Source organism: Schistocerca nitens, chromosome 7, assembly GCF_023898315.1.
Source record: "Schistocerca nitens isolate TAMUIC-IGC-003100 chromosome 7, iqSchNite1.1, whole genome shotgun sequence".
Lineage (NCBI taxonomy): Eukaryota > Metazoa > Arthropoda > Insecta > Orthoptera > Acrididae > Schistocerca > Schistocerca nitens.
This window is the reverse complement of record NC_064620.1, coordinates 301,109,527-301,126,012: the sequence shown is the minus strand read 5'-3', so window position 1 is coordinate 301,126,012 and position 16,486 is coordinate 301,109,527.

Sequence of the window (16,486 nt, the reverse complement as noted above, 5' to 3'; positions counted from 1 at the left end):
TCTGCAGCTCAGGTGTATATAAGATAAAATTCTACCAATGCCCCTTACAGTATGTTGCCCAGACCAGACGAAGCTTTCAAACTAGACTGAAAGGACACATTAATGCATTTAGATGTGACACAACCAATAAACCTGCCAGAGCTACACACATTCAGGACAAAGGACATTCCTTTGATAACACAGAGAATAATCTAAGAACACTTCACAAAATAAACACTACAAACTCAGTCTCTATGAAGAACTGAAATTTTCATTCACAGTAGAATACATGGAGAGAACACACTAAATGAACGAGGCAGTGGAAATGGGCTTCTTTATGAGCTTCTAATATATGCTAGATAATACAATATAAATTTTCCATATTCTACTACCTGAGTGACTTATAAAATATAATTCCCAAAGCACTGTACAGAGACAGTAAGAATTAAACTATATTGATACAAACAGCACTTTTATTCTTGTCTTTTAGTTTCTTAAGTTTTTCATTTGTTCCTTTACTTTCATGTATTTGCAACTGTTGTTGTCGAAAATAAAACAGTTTGATAATTTGTATATTTGTATAATTTGTATATGTTTCTGATTCATAAAGTAATTTAGTAATGAATCATCTCTGAGACCAGGCACTATATCTTTACAACGTCGTAATCTGCTGTTTATTTATGTTATCGCTTCGTGATTTTTGTATGCTGGAACAGATGATAAGTTATTATGACTACTTAAAATTTATAATCTTAGTGGCACATTACGTTAAGAAATGCCTGTTAGACATTTTAGTAGAAAAGTGAAACCACAACAAAGAACTGGCCGCATCCAGATAACAAATGTGTAACACAATGTCATTCCACTTGAACATGAGAGTATAAACTCTCGAAACGCATCGTGGAATGAAATAAAAAGAGTGACGCAGGTAACTCTTTTATTTCAACTTTTATTTTCATAGACAGTCACAGTTCCGTACAACAGTCCAACGGTAGCACATAAGGTAGTAGAAGAAAGAATTCAGAAAAATCAAGCCATGGTCACAGGATTACCTGACGTAGAAAAATAATTGAGAATGTAAAATAATGTAAAATGTTAGAAATTGTCAAGAAAACAGGTGTCACTCTGGAGAAGACGGGTAGCATTCACTGTGTAAAGGAACCAAGAGGGAAAAAAAAGAATGAAAGCTCAAGAACAAATTGATCCGATTACGAAGGTTTAAGACAAGATTGCAGTCTTTCGCTCGTGTTGCTCAACCTATATAGCGAATAACCAATGATGCAAATAAATGGAAATTTGTGGAGTGAGATTAAAATTCGAGTTGAAAAGATAACACTGCCAAGACACGTTGATGACTCTGCTACCCTAAGCGACAGTGAGGAAAATTTGTAGGATCGTTTAAATGGACACACTATGCATTTACAGTAATCAGAAGAAAGACAAATATAACGACAACTATCAGAAATCAGGTGAGCAATAAATTTTATTCTAAAATTGGAGACAAGGAAGTATACAAAGTGAAGGAATTCCACTACCTGGAAGCTAAGGAATACATCATGGCCGAAGCAGAAAAGGAATAGGAAGCAGTCAAGCTGAGGCAATGAGGGCGTTCATGACCGGAAAAATGTCAATAATATCAAAATTGGCCTTACTTTGAGGAAGAAGTTTCTGAAAATGAACGTTTGGAGCACGGAATTACGCGCTGGTGAAGCATTGATTGTGGGAAAAGTGGAAAAGAAGAGCATCGAGAGGGTGACAATAAATGGTTCAAATGGCTCTGAGCACTATGGGACTTAACATCTGAGGTCATCAGTCCCCTAGAACTTAGAACTGCTTAAACCTAACTAACCTAAGGACATCACACACATCCATGCCTGAGGCAGGATTCGAACCTACGACCGTACCGGTCGCGCGGTTCCAGACTGAAGCGCCTAGAACCGCTTGGCCACACCGGCCGGCGAGAGAGTGACACGAGGTGCTGTAGAAGGATATTGACAGTTAGGTGGACTGATAAGGTAATGAATGAGGTGGTTCTCCGCAGAATCGACCACCAATGATTTATATGGAAAACACTGAAATGAAGACAGGGTCAGGATGACAGGACATGTGTAAAAACGTAAGGAATTACTTCAGTGGTACCAGAGGGAATTGTTGAGAGTAATACTGTAGTGGGCGACAGAGATTAGAATACGGCGGACTTTAGGTGCAAGTTCTACTCTGGGAACAAGAGGTTGGCACAGAGGACGAATTTGTGCCGGGCCGCATCAAAGCAGTCAAAAAAAAAAAAAAAAAAAAAAAAAAAAAAAAAAAAAAAAAAAAAACAGGAGACAATAAGTTTTATTCCTTAGTGACTTTTGTGAACCAAGATGTAAATGTCTGCGAAACATGGTTTATCAAGGGTACTGAAACGAAATCATACAGAAAATACCATCCAGACATCACTTACCCTGCTTAACGGTTCTTCGTGGTGCAAAGGGACGGGAGTCCACCTCGATTGAACGATGATAACACCACAGGTGAACTATGACTACTGATTACAGGGAATAATTCGTCATTGTAGAGACCAATACCTAACTGTGGAATATGTGCTTTCGTCAGAAACGACGGAATCTTAATAATTGGTAATTTACTCGTCAGTTGTATATTAATGTAGAACGTGTTAAACACGTCAGAGAGAATACAAAAATCTCATTAATCATTTAAAACATGATTAAATGAATAATATGGATTGTGACCTACTGTCGTAATTTACTCGTTTGTTATTTTCTGTCAGTTTGCAAAAATTATGTACGCCTACAACGCAAACAAGTCTCTTTATGGCACTGTCTGTTAGATTTTGTCCGAGATTTCCCCCGACGCTGAACCAAGTATTTCGAAAGTTTACGTTTTTCAACTAAAGACTACAGTGTTGATCAGTCGAAGACAGTGGAATGGAATAGGGTCTTGGCTGTAATAACTCATGTGATGTTTGTGTAATATATTACGAATGTTCCTGCGCCTTAAACTCAAGAGTTCACGGTGGAAACACGCAGCGTCGTGAAATGAGAGAACGGCAGCACTCTAAGTGCGCTGCAGAGCAAATATTTACTGGTAAAGATGTTATTAAAACTCCGTAGCTACACAAGCCGTAGAGGATATTTAATAAATTTTGAAGATTTTCACGGTTTGGCTCGGCATTTCATTCGCTTCATGTTACATTTGTTTTCTCTGTAGACGATGCTTCACAAAATCTGCAGTACCGTCTACCGGATACGTAATGAACGTGCAATTGAGAAGCGCGCACTTCGCTCCTGAAATTCAGTTGCCTTTTCATCATGAGTTTCATTGGTAAACATTTCTTTTTCCAGTCATTATGTTACAAAAGAATCCCCGATGTTCACCCTGAATTTTAGTACGAGGTGTATATTACGGTTAGCACAGTTTTCAACTCTGAAATGCTAATAAATTGGGTCCCTAATTAGACATCTTTCTTCCAGCATAGATGGAATGTTTGCTATTTCGAATTTGTAACATTGGGAAGACCGTACAACTTGTTTCTCCTGAGGAACACGTGCAATTATACTGCCATTACAAACATATTGAGACAGACATAATATCGGCATGTCTACGAACTAAAGAAAATGTGGCAGGTGTACAGCTATACGGAATCCAATAATTTATGTCAGGGATCTATACTTTTATTATTGTCGCTTCTTCTACTGGCACCAAACGACATGAAAATTTCTGCATATCATTTGGTGCTCTCTAGAAATGGTTATTTTACCATAATCTTCTGGCACTAGGATGGCAGCTTAGAAGATTTCTAACGTGTCTTTTTCACAAAAAGGCACTTGGACAGCACCAACAGAAAAGGTATTCCTTATTCCTAGATTTCCGTAAAGCATCCGACACAGAGCTGCACTTCCGACTCTTAACGAAGGTACAAGCATACAGAATAGGTCGCCAGATAAGTGAGTTGCTCGAAGACTTCTTAAGTAACAGAGCGTAGTATGTTGTCCTCGAGAACGGGTGTTCGTCAGAGACAAGAGTATAGTCCGGAGTGTCCCAAGGAAGTGTGATATTACCGCTGTTATTTTTTGTTTGCGTAAATGAACAAGCGGACAAGGTAAGCAGCAGTCTACTCCTTTGTCCGGCTGTTTGCTGATAATGATGTTCTGTATGGGAAGGTGTCGTCGCTGAGTGGCTGCAGTAAGGTACAAGATGACTTACACAAAATTTCTATTTGGTACGATAAATGACAACTAGCCCATAATGTAGAAAAATGTAAGTTAATGCTGATGAGTAGGATAAATAAATCCATAATGATCCGGGACAGCATTAGTAGTGCGCAGCTTGACACGGTCACGTCGATTAAATACCTAGTGGTGACGTTGCAAAGCAATATGAAATCGAGTAGAATTGTAGTAGAGAAGCCGAATGGACGACTTCGGTTAATTAGGAGAATTTTAGTAAAGTGTGTTTCATATGCAAAGAAGACGATGTACAGAATACTAGTGCGACCAATCCTTGAACATTGCTCGTGTGTTTGAGGACTCTACACGACAGATTAAAGGATGACATCGAACCATTTAAGAGGCGGCCTGCTGGGTTTATTACCAGTATGTTCGAACAACACACAAGAATTACGGAAATGCTTCGGTATGTCAAACGGGAATCGCTGAAAGGAAGACGAAGTACTTTTGGAGGAGCACTATTGATACAATTGAGAAAACCGGCATCTGAGGCTGACTTCAGAGCTGTTGTACTTCCACCAATAGGAGAGGAAACGACTGGTGGTGGTGCAGGGTACCCTCCGACACGCACATACGTTGGCTTGCGGAGTGTGTATGTACATGTACATGAGTATTACGGCAAGAAAGGAAAAATGAATTGATTGTTGGTGTTAATAACGATCATCCTCCTTTACCTCTTCTGCATTACTGCACATGACGTGTCACTGAGCACATTTGTTCTGTGCATGCAGTACACGGGAGGCGCCTAGTTGTTTCCACTGCACTGTATGGAATACGAAGAGCACCTAGAACCACTCGGCCACGAAATCATTCCAATGAGTAGTTTAACTAATAATAATAACTATACTTTAACGTTTTGGGGCCCTTGCTCCGAACCCAGCAGCCAATCACAGAGCAGTAGCATAATGCTGGCGGTCTTTCTCACGCGAATGGTACCGAATGTAACATCTTTCACAGGTACCTCATACCACATTTCGTCATCTATGTACTTCTTGCATCTCCACTGCTCTGGAAACAGCTTTTTTGAGTCTAACATGATGGCTGATTAAGCCAAAAATATTACAATATGTAGATACAAAAACAATAAAATAAACGATATTGCAGTGCCGGTGTTATTCTGTTGACAATGCACTGCGGCGACCACAGCCGTTACTAATCATATCAGATGAATTCGCGGTTGCGAATAATGACTTCCATCAGCTGCAGAATGGAAAGGCGACAGTGAAAATTTGTGGCGGACAGGGACTCGAACCTAGACTTCCCGCTTGTCGCGAGTGGTCAGCTTGATGACGTATGGAAGTTTGGGTCGGGCCGTGAGTCGTTGCGTGGATAGCCAAATGATAAAATGGTAAATTTTCACTGACAACTTTCCATTCTGCAGCCGATGGTTGTCATTATTCACAACTGCGAATTCATTTGTAGTGTTTAAAAAAGTAAACTGTTCCATAGGAGTACAGTTATAGAAATATCATTTAATACGAAGGTTTTCCCGTCTGTTTGAATGAAACTGAGCCTTACTACTAGTACTGAGACAGATCGCACATCGCCATTCTCCACCTGTCACAAGAACAGCGATATGCGTACCTTGTATTAGTGTGATGATATGCCAGTAATGTTTTGGTTGCATCTGGAGTTGCAGATATTTTATAATAGAAACTTACATCATTTATCGATTAATAGATCATTCTGCTTTTTATGTACAACAATATTGCCTTACGCCGATCTCGTGGTCATCCGCCGCTTGAGCGGTCTGATAAAACCCTCCGCTTTAGCCCTGTGCGAATCTCTTCTTATCTGCATAGCTATGTACATCCACACGAATGCCCTTACTTTAGTCACGCCTTTGAATCCCTCTACAGTGTTTCCCTGAATATTTCGCTCCGTTACTAAATCAACTATTCGTTGATGCCTTGTAATGTGTCATATCAACCTGTCCATTCTTGTACACAAGTTACATCACAAATTTCTTTCCTTCTCTTATCGATTCAGTAGCGCTTTACTAGTTATCCATTCTGTCAATCTTCAGCATATTTCTAAAGAAACACGTTAATAAAGCTTTTACTCTTCTTTATCTATTGTTTCACTTCCGAATACGTATACACTCTACATTCATACTTTCGGTGAAGACTTCCTAACGGTTAAATTTATATTCGATCTTAGCATGTTTGTCTTCCTGGGGGCATCTTTTCTTTCTGTTGCCCCACTGCCGTTTGCATCTTCTTCGCTTTTCGCGCAATAACTTATTTCTCTGCCCAAATGACAAAAAAAAACATGCACAGCTTTCCGTGCCCCATTTCCTAGACCAGTTTCCTTAGAACCGAGTGATTCACCAACATTCTACTATCCTCGTTTTCCTTTTGTTGATGTTAGTCTTATAACCTATTTTCAAGACACTGTCCATCTACTTCGAACCACCTTCAAGATACTTCTCTACTGATATGCTATCGAACAGTGAGCACGAAGAGCTAAGGTTTAAATCTTTCCGCGGGATCTCTGATTTCTCTTATTTTATTAGATTGATCATTTATCCCCATGTCGGTAGGCACCAACAAAATATTTTCGCCTCCAGAGGAGAAAGTTGACGATTTCCTGAGAAGCTTCTGCCGCAACAAAAAAACCCTTTTTTTAAAGGTAACCACACCAAATCACAGTCATATCCGCGGCACTCTATTGCTGTTTCGAGATAATACAAAACGCTCTGCCTTCTGCGAAATTTTTCGATGTCCTCCGTCAATCATATCTGATTCGGATCCCACTCCCCCCAGCAATACTCCAGAAGAGGGCGGACAAGCGTAGTGTAGCCTGTCTCTTTAGTAGAAGAGTAGCATTTTCTAAGTGTTCTGCCATTAAATAGCGGTCTTTGGTTCGCTTTCCTCACAACTTATCTTTGTGGTCGTTCCAATGTAAGTTATTCGTAATTGTAATCACTAAGTATTTAGCTGAATTCACAGCCTTTTTATTTAAGTGAGTTATCACCTTAGAAAAATTTTGCGGATTCCTTGGTACTCTTGTAGATGATTTCACACTTCTCATTATTTAGAGGCAATTACCAAATTTTCCACCAAACATACACCTGATCTAAATGATTTTGCAATTGCTTTTCAGCTTCTCACGATTGCAAAAGACGGTAAATGACAGCATAGTGTGCAAAAAGTCTAAGAGGACTGCTCGGATATATATATATATATATATATATATATATATATATATATATATATATATATATATCATTTACATGAAATTTAATTCCATTTCCAAACCTACAGAATGTGTGTTCGGTCAGAGGGTTAACTGCCCTCTGTAATTAAAAAAAAAAACTTTGTTAATGGATCAACGACGAACTTAATCGGATGTCTTACGACGTCCGCCACTAGCAGATGCAGCGAACGAAAACCAACAAAATAGATTTAAAAAAAATAAAGGTGGCCAGCGCGACAGAATGTCAATGCTAAGGGCTCGGGTTCGATTCCCGACTGGGTCGGAGATTTTCTCCGCTCATGCACTGGATGTTGTGTTGTCCTAATCATCATCACTTCATCCCCATCGACGCGCAAGTCGCCGAAGTGGCGTCAAATCGAAAGACGTGCACCCGGCGAACGGTCTACCCGACGGGAGGCCCTAATCACACGACATTTACATTTTTTTACTTCTCAATTGCTACCTCCCTATCATATCCATTTAACATTAGCTCCCTTTATTTCATCCCTATTATCTTCATTATTTTGAACAGTTTGTTCTATTTAGCTTGGCCATAGCTTTGCCTGTATCTACGCAATAACGGTAGATTTTCATATTTTTTCTAGTTACGTTTTAAAATTTCTACTCTAAAAATAGTGTTATCAGCGGTTCCTCTTCCGCAGTACTTTACGTTTTCAACAGTAAGAAACGTACAGTAGTAAATAAATTAACAGAGCACTAAAGTAAATTATGTTCTTACGCTAGTTCTCTCAAAAATCTCATTAGGATGTATAGTGAACACTAGCGGCCATATCACACTACCTGAGTTACTCCAAACATTGCTTTTTCTTCCCACGATGCCTACCTATTACCTTTGCGTCGATTTTGCGGTTGACTGTATCTCATTTAAATCCACGTAGCGAATAAATTTCGAGATCTGAGACATCCATTACGGAAAACATTATCTTTTGAAATATTTTAGATAGAATAGTGATCGGAAAGAACCGAACATCTGTTATAATGCATAAGAGTTGTTTGTGATTAAGCCTGCAGAGATGTGGCTTACATATTGATCTTGTAGGAAGAGAAATGTTGGCGACACCCCAGGCAAACGATGTTGCAATTCGAGAATAAGTAACGTAGTAAATCGGCGTAATAGAAAGACGTGAGTACCAATGAGGCAAAATGTTCGGTGTGCAGAAATGTGTTATGTCGTATCATGATATTTCATCTTCTGCAGAGCAGCACAATACGTGTCATGAACCAGTAAGTACAATAAGTTCGGACAACTTTGAGCGGCTGTCTCCATGCATTGTGAACACAGTTTAATATCGCGGTCAGCTATGATACGATAAATATCATCCACAGGATAAGTTCGAAGCGACGCCAGAACATTGTTACTTATGTCGACCTGCTTGCGTCGACTGTTGCCGACTGGAATAGCGTCACATCATTGCGGCCGTTTTCCCTTGGCCAGAAGATAAAACGCACTAGCTAGCTGAACACTGTCTAGTGTGCGCAGAACGGAGAAAGGTATGTTCGTAGTGCCCACTTGATCACTTGTGCGGTGAATTCCTATGAATGGTAGAGCTAAAAATGGTATTACTGGCTCTTCACGTTTCTTAGTATCAGCTTTTTCAGCTATGCGCAGTTCATTGTGAAATGAAGCAAAACTGGAATCGAAGGGTTATTTAGCAACGTCGGGTATTAGAACCAGCGCAACTAAATTTCTTTTCGTCTATTTTAATGTTGTTTAGCTTTCATATCGGAGTTTCTAACCTTTAGTGGAGCTTGTACGGGAGGAAAACTGTGTCTGACATTACTGAGGTTGATCAGTGTCGCATGGGAACAACACATTCCATGTCTCCATTGGCGGTTTCTCAGTAGGAGTGGGCAACGTGCTGACATTGCCTCTTTGTATCTTTTCCTCTGTCTCTCTTACCAGATTTTCGTAATCATCTGCGTAATTCCTAAAACATTTGTATAAAATGACTCATGTCAGTTTTAGACAAACTTAACATCAATGAGAAATGAAAGAGCACCCATTATTATCTCATTATATCCACCAAACCCAACGTACTGTGGCACAAAGTTTAGCAAAAACCACCTTAATCATCCTTCAGAGAAATACACTGAAGAGCCAGAGAAACTGATACACCAGCCTAATATCGTGTAGGGCCCCCACTCTCACGCAGAAGTGCTGCAACCCGACGTGGCATTGACTCGTCTAATGTCTGAAGTAGTGCTAGAGGGAACTGACACCATGAATCAGGCATGGTTGTCCATAAATCCGTAAGAGGACGAGGGGGTTGAGATCTCTTTTGAACCACACGTTACAAGGCATCCCAGATATGCTCAGTGATGTTCATATCTTGGTAGTTTGGTGGCCAGCGGAAGAGTTTAAATTCAAAGGGTGTTCCTGGAGCCACTCTGTAGAAATTATGGACGTGTGGGGTGTCGCATTGTCCTGCTAGATTTGCCCAAGTCCATCGGAATGCACAATAGACATAAATGGATGCAGGTGATCAGACAGGATGCTTATGTAGATGTCACGATCTAGATGTACCAGGGGTCCCGTATCACTCCAACTGCACACTCCCATCATTACAGAGACCTCGTCAGCTTCCTGACATGCCGGGTTCATGAATTCATGAGATTGTCTCCATACCCGTACATATCCATCCGCTCGATACAATTTGAAACGAGACTCGTCCGATCAGGCAACATTTTTCCAGTCATCGACAGTTCAATGTCGGTGTTGACGAGCCAAGGGGAGGCGTAAAGCTTTGTGTCGTGCGATGATCAAGGGTCCACGAGTGGGCCTTCGGCTCCAAAAGCCCATGTCGATGATGTTTCGTTGAATGGTTCGCACGCTGACGATGGTGGCCCAGAATTTAAGTCTGCAGCAGTTTGCACCTCAGTCGCGTTGAACGGATCTAGCCGGCCGCTGGTGGCCTAGCGGTTCTAGGCGCTTCAGTCTGGAACCGTGCGACCGCTACGGTAGCAGGTTCGAATCCTGCCGCGGGCATGGATGTGTGTGATGTCCTGAGGTTAGTTAGGTTTAAGTAGTTCTAAGTTCTAGGGGACTGATGACCTCAGCTGTTAAGTCCCAAAGTGCTCAGAGCCTTTTGAACCATTTTTTGAACGGTTCTCTTCAGTTGTCGTTGGTCCCGTTCTTGCAGGATCTTTTTCAGGCCGCAGAAATGTTGGAGATCTATTGTTTTACCGGATTCTTGATATTCACGGTACACGCGTGGAATGGTCATACGGAAAAATCCACACTTCATCGCTATATCAGAGATGCTGTGTCCTATCGACCGTTCGCCAACTATAACACCACTTTCAGACTCACTTAAATCTTGATAACATGTTATAGTACCAGCAGTAAATGATCTAAAAACTGCGCCACGTACTTGTTGTCTTATATAGGCGTTGCCGACCGCGGCACCATGTTCTGCCTGTTTACATACCTCTGCCGGCCGGAGTGGCCGTGCGGTTCTACGCGCTACAGTCTGGAGCCGAGCGACCGCTACGGTCGCAGGTTCGGATCCTGCCTCGGGAATGGATGTGTGTGATGTCCTTAGGTTAGTTAGGTTTAAATAGTTCTAAGTTCTAGGCGACTGATGAACCATTTACATACCTCTGTATTTGAACACGCATACCTGTACCAATTTTTTTGGCGCTTCAGTGTTTATTCCGTGAAATAGTAACTTTCTACAGTGTAATGTAGAGAACACTAGATATCTACACGAGAGGTTTACAGAGTTTAAAAAATCACCTTAGATAGTTAGATAAGTTCGAAGCGACGCCAGAACATAGTTATGTCGACCTGCTTGCGTCGAGTAGCTTAAGTAATTTCGAGTAGTAGATAGAATCTCACAACTTGCATTTCGAACGAACTGGCGTTGCGGTAGTAGCAACAAAGAGGCCCTTTTAGTTAAAGTTGGTAAGGAGAATTTCAATAGATATGACCACCCGCTGCCGTCCATGCGTCTATAATGGACGTTTTTCTGCTGAAGTGAGGGTGGTGGAAGGCTAATCTAAGCACCACATACGACAATACATACACTAGATATATACGCATAGCGAAGGATTTACTACATCGCTTGTGGTGGGCACCGGCATGGTTTTTAAACGAACCATCTGCCAACACAAGAATCCTACTGACTCTAAAATACCGTACCGAATACCTCAACGTCGACAAATAGTCAAGCAGTAATGTAGACTCGTTGCAAACAATCGAACGAACATATGACAGACTGTGGTACCGCTGAGAAAAATTCCATCGGAAGCTTGAAAGTATGTACTTACAAAGTCCCGGCTGAAACTTTATGGAAAGTAGTTTTTACTTCACTATTTGAGGTTCTCTTCTCTAGAGCTCAGTAATTGCCGTCGCACTAGGAAGCGACCAACAGTAGTCACTCGGAGGAGACCTGCGCATTACGAAGCAGCTGTCTTTCGGCGGTCTCCGTATTTATCATCCATATTTCTGTACAAATTAGTGTGTGTTTGCTTACGGCGTTTTGTGACTGATATACTCGTATTCAAGCTGTGTACGCAATCACTCCGGAACTTCCACTACACGCATAAAAAAAAGCTACTACCAAAGCACTAGCATCAATCTTTAACGTGAAACTAATGTAGAGCAAGGGAGGGTTTTGGAAACACGTAAAAATTGGAGAAATAAAAATATTTAGGAATGTAATTCACACCACGTCGACCACAGCCGAGCTAAAGCTGCTCTGTTTGTGTTTCTTCTCTTCCCACTGCCGAACAAACAAACCCTAGTCCGCATATGATGAAGAGATGAGCCTGAGTTGAGAGAGAAACTACATCTGCAATCCGGTTGGCTAAAATCATTAGTAAAAGAACATTCTAAACTAATATTTTATTTTTGTATTCCTTCTGTTCAATTACCTTACCCTATTTCCATGTAGGATTGGCATTTTTATACATTGATACAGGCGTGTTAATGACGTTTGGTGTCTGGATGCCCTGAGAACTTCGTAGAACACAGGTGAAGTGCATACACCTTTTTATAAGGGTTGCTTGATGTCTACATTATCCAAGTGAGACTGAGTTGGTCACCATCTGATGCTTCCGTCAGTCGTTCTGATGATGGACCAACGGGAGCCGATAGTGTTAACAACATAAGACTTGTATACGGTTGCATCAAATAAAGTTTTACAGGTAAAATCGAAGTAAGTTAATCACCAAACAGTCACTTTTTAAAAAAATATGCTTCGTTGGCTATTTTGTTATCGTTATCAATTTTAACAGTCCAGTGAAGGTACTGACAGAAAAAACCTTTGTAAATATTATACAATAACTAATTACGTTTACAATTTGATGATTAAGCCCCAGCAAGCGCACTGGTTGTAAGAAGGCCCATTTAGTTGTTAAAATTCACTAATTTGAGAGGTTAAATGTACAACCACGTCAGTTTTACAATTTGTAAGTGTACGAATAACCTGGTGGAGTAATACTAGCCCAGTCAATGAAGACCAAGAGAAGTCGAATGTGGTAACAATTATTTTTGTCGTAAATTTGTGTACTGTTTTAGAAGAAGTGTCGTGAACAACATACTATAAATTCTGACCAGTGTGGGATGAGTGTGGAAGTTGGGCTCCGTTCGAAGGTCACTGATGTATTTTTTCCTCAAATGAATAGAAAACCGCAGAAATGGGCTATTCATGTTTTTCTCTAGGACCGGTAGTTTGGGGGCAGACACTTTCTTTTCCTTAAATAGAAACTTAGGTGAGTTTTTTAGGTCAATTTGAGGTAGTTTCCCGACGTGTTTGACCACAAGTGTCCTAATCAAATTATTCACCTCAATTATCTCTACATCGCTGTGCTACACTCTAAACAATTCTCGTCGACACCCTGTCTATAACAGGGCTATTCAGAAACTAAGGTCCGATAGGTCGCGAAATGGAAACCACAGTGAAAATCATATGAACCTTTGCACTTATGTATTGGGCAACGGTCTAGTACGCCTATAGATCGCGTCTCGTCGCCCTTTTTAGTTCTGAGCACACAGTGAGCATGTCAAGACGCCTGGAACAATAGCGTCTCCCGCCACATATGAGTGCCCGCAGCGATGTTTCGCCTGATTTAGTGCAACTCCACATAACGTCCAAGTCATGCATTCTTTCTTCATAACAATTCTAGGCCCAGACTTCAGGGGTAATGAGGACGCACCTCAACCGTTTCCGATGGGAATCATTTGATCATCCGTCATACAGCCCAGACTAGCTCCCTCTAATGTTTACCTCTGCCCACAAGAACTGCTGCCTATGAATGCAACATTTTGGCACCAGCGTAGAGAAGTGGTGTAAACCACAGGCGGCTGCCTTCTACGACGAGGGTATTGGTAAGTTAAATACAATGCTACGACGAATGTGCAAGTAGGTGAAGCGACTACGTAGAGAAGCAGCTAGAAGGTGTAACACACTGTTGTGAATAAAACATTTATGATTTTCACTCTGGTTTCCATTTCGCGACCCATCGGACCATCCTTTCGGAATAGCCCCCGAACAATTTTATTCTCTGGAGTATGGAAACGGGCTCACTACCTCAATAGGAATATTAAATCACTTTTCATTGTAAATATTTTAATGTTGACATTTGCATACATATTCTCAGAGCTGACTTAAACGTGCAATTTGAATAATTAATGGGTGGAGCTACATCGGGCTGATTAGAGTTACTTGCATACAAGCTCCCGATTATCCAGATTAACGCTGACACGACACTGCATAGGTAACCAATAAACATCGATCAACGAAAACACGCATTTTTTCGATATCTGCTATGTACTGATTTCACAAAGCATACACGTGTCACGCTATTAATCCCAAGGGATTACATTGGCCTTACTCTCTTCAAACAACGTATTGGAAATTATCGATGTTTGGATACTAAGTGCAGGGGCCGACAAACATACAGACGAGAATTCAGCCGCGGACATGTTACTGGTTCAGAGTTTCCTCATTTACCTGAAGATGACATAGGGAATGTCCGACGGTGGATTTGGTGCTCTCATTGTCTTTCAGCGATAAAACGTGAGTGACGTTCGAGTCTAAAATATAAGACAACACTTCAAACATTTTTTTAAACACGTGATGATTAATCCTTAACGCAACAGCTTTTTTTCTGCGAATAGGTCATCCGAGGACCACGTTCCAATTTCAGTTCTTCGTTCCTTGCTCATTCTTTTTCTTCCGGTATTCTTTGATCTGTTCATTTTGTCTCTTCTATCTGTCTTCGGGCCATTTGAACCAGTCTTTTTAGCTACCCTGCCTTAGAATCCTTCCATTTTCAGTACTTTTTCCCGAAAGGCTTCTCTGTTGTTTATATCTTCTGTTTTTATATTCCTTCTTTCTAAATACTTTTTTACTTTGTTGACCGAGCTTGTTGTGAACTTCTTACCCCAAAAATTTTTGAAAATATTATTAATTATTTTACTGCATTACATTTGAAATAAATGTCCAAAACCATGAGTCTTTTCTTCTCACTATATTTGAAACATTTGCTACATTTTGGTATATTTCAGCATTACTGCTGTGCTTTGTGGTCGTAGTATTTTCCTCATAATTCGCCTTTCTAGTACTTCTAATTTCTCTAAATTATAGTTTAGTGGCCGGCATTCGCTTGCATACAGGTATTCTGGCTTCACTCCTTTGTTGTATCGCCTTGTTTTTCTGTTTTAGGACAGGCGCTATTTATTGAAGAGGTCTTTGGTAATACCAAATTCTGTCCCAATTTTATGCAACCTTTCCTTTACCGCCGATTTTCCAGAGCCTTTTCTCGGATTACCTCCCCTAGATATTTGAATTCTTTTACCCTGTCTATTTGACCAACATCTGTTTTCAGGAATATTCGAGCATCCTTCAAGTTTGTTACAAATTTTGTTTTTTCTGCGGATATTCTTAAACCAGTTCTGCTTCTGTTCTTGTTCTATTCTTCTTAATAAAATATTGGAGAATAATTTATACACTACTGGCAGTAAAGAGATTCTTATATAGTTTTTTACTCCATTTTTATTACCTTTGTGGAGTGGATGCATCAACTCAACTTTCCATTTCTCTGGGATTTTTTTCTGCTTTCCAGATTTCTTCAAAGAGTAAATGAAGATGATTTGCTATATTTGGCAAGGACCACTTCTAAAGTTCAGCTGTAATAGAATCTTCTCCACAAGCTTTTTGTTTTTGATGGTTTTAATTACTTCTTCCACTTCTTCTGTAGTTCATTGTAAACCTTCTTTCAAATTTTTATAAATATCTAAGATTCCAGTTTGTGACTTGTTTCAGGACAGTTCAGAAGTTGATGAAAATATCTTGCTAGTATTTCACAATTTTCAGTATTGCTTAACCCAATTTTGCCTTTTTCATTTTTGAAACAGACATTTATAGTTTGATTCCACGTTTAATTATTGGTAACAGTCACAGATATTATTTTCTTACTAAGTTATTACCTATTTCCTAGAGTTTCTCCTTTGCAAAGGCTCGTTAGGTATTTCTAATTAACCTAGCTGCTTGCTTTCTTTGTTGTTTAAATTGATTAAAATGTTCAATTTTATTTAGCTTTTCCATTTTTCCCATTTTTAGCCCTCTCTGCTATGGTATCTTTGAATGTTTCATTCCACTGTATTTTCCTTTTACGCTATTTTTTATTGAGCCAAATGTTTTCTGTGTAACATTATTAATTGGTTTGGATGTTTCTGTGTTTTTTTTTTTTTTTTTTTTTTTTTTTTTTTTTTTTTTTGTAATTCCAATGTTGGGACAAAATGTTTATATGTAATCAGGTTATTAATTTCGGTCCGTAATGACCATTTTCAGACATAAGGAGAAACGTACTGCATTATACATATCACGCCATACGAATAATATAACGCATTTCTAGTCAGGTCTGAAGATGGCCATTACCGACCGATATTAATAACCTGATTACAAATAAACTTTGTGATCGTAGACTGGAATTATAATAACGTATATATTTTCCTGAATCGCTGAAAACTTCATCTTGGCTATGTCACAACTTGTGTACTTTCGATAAGAGTGGGCATGCTCTGGAAAGGCCTCCTGGAAAAATGCGAC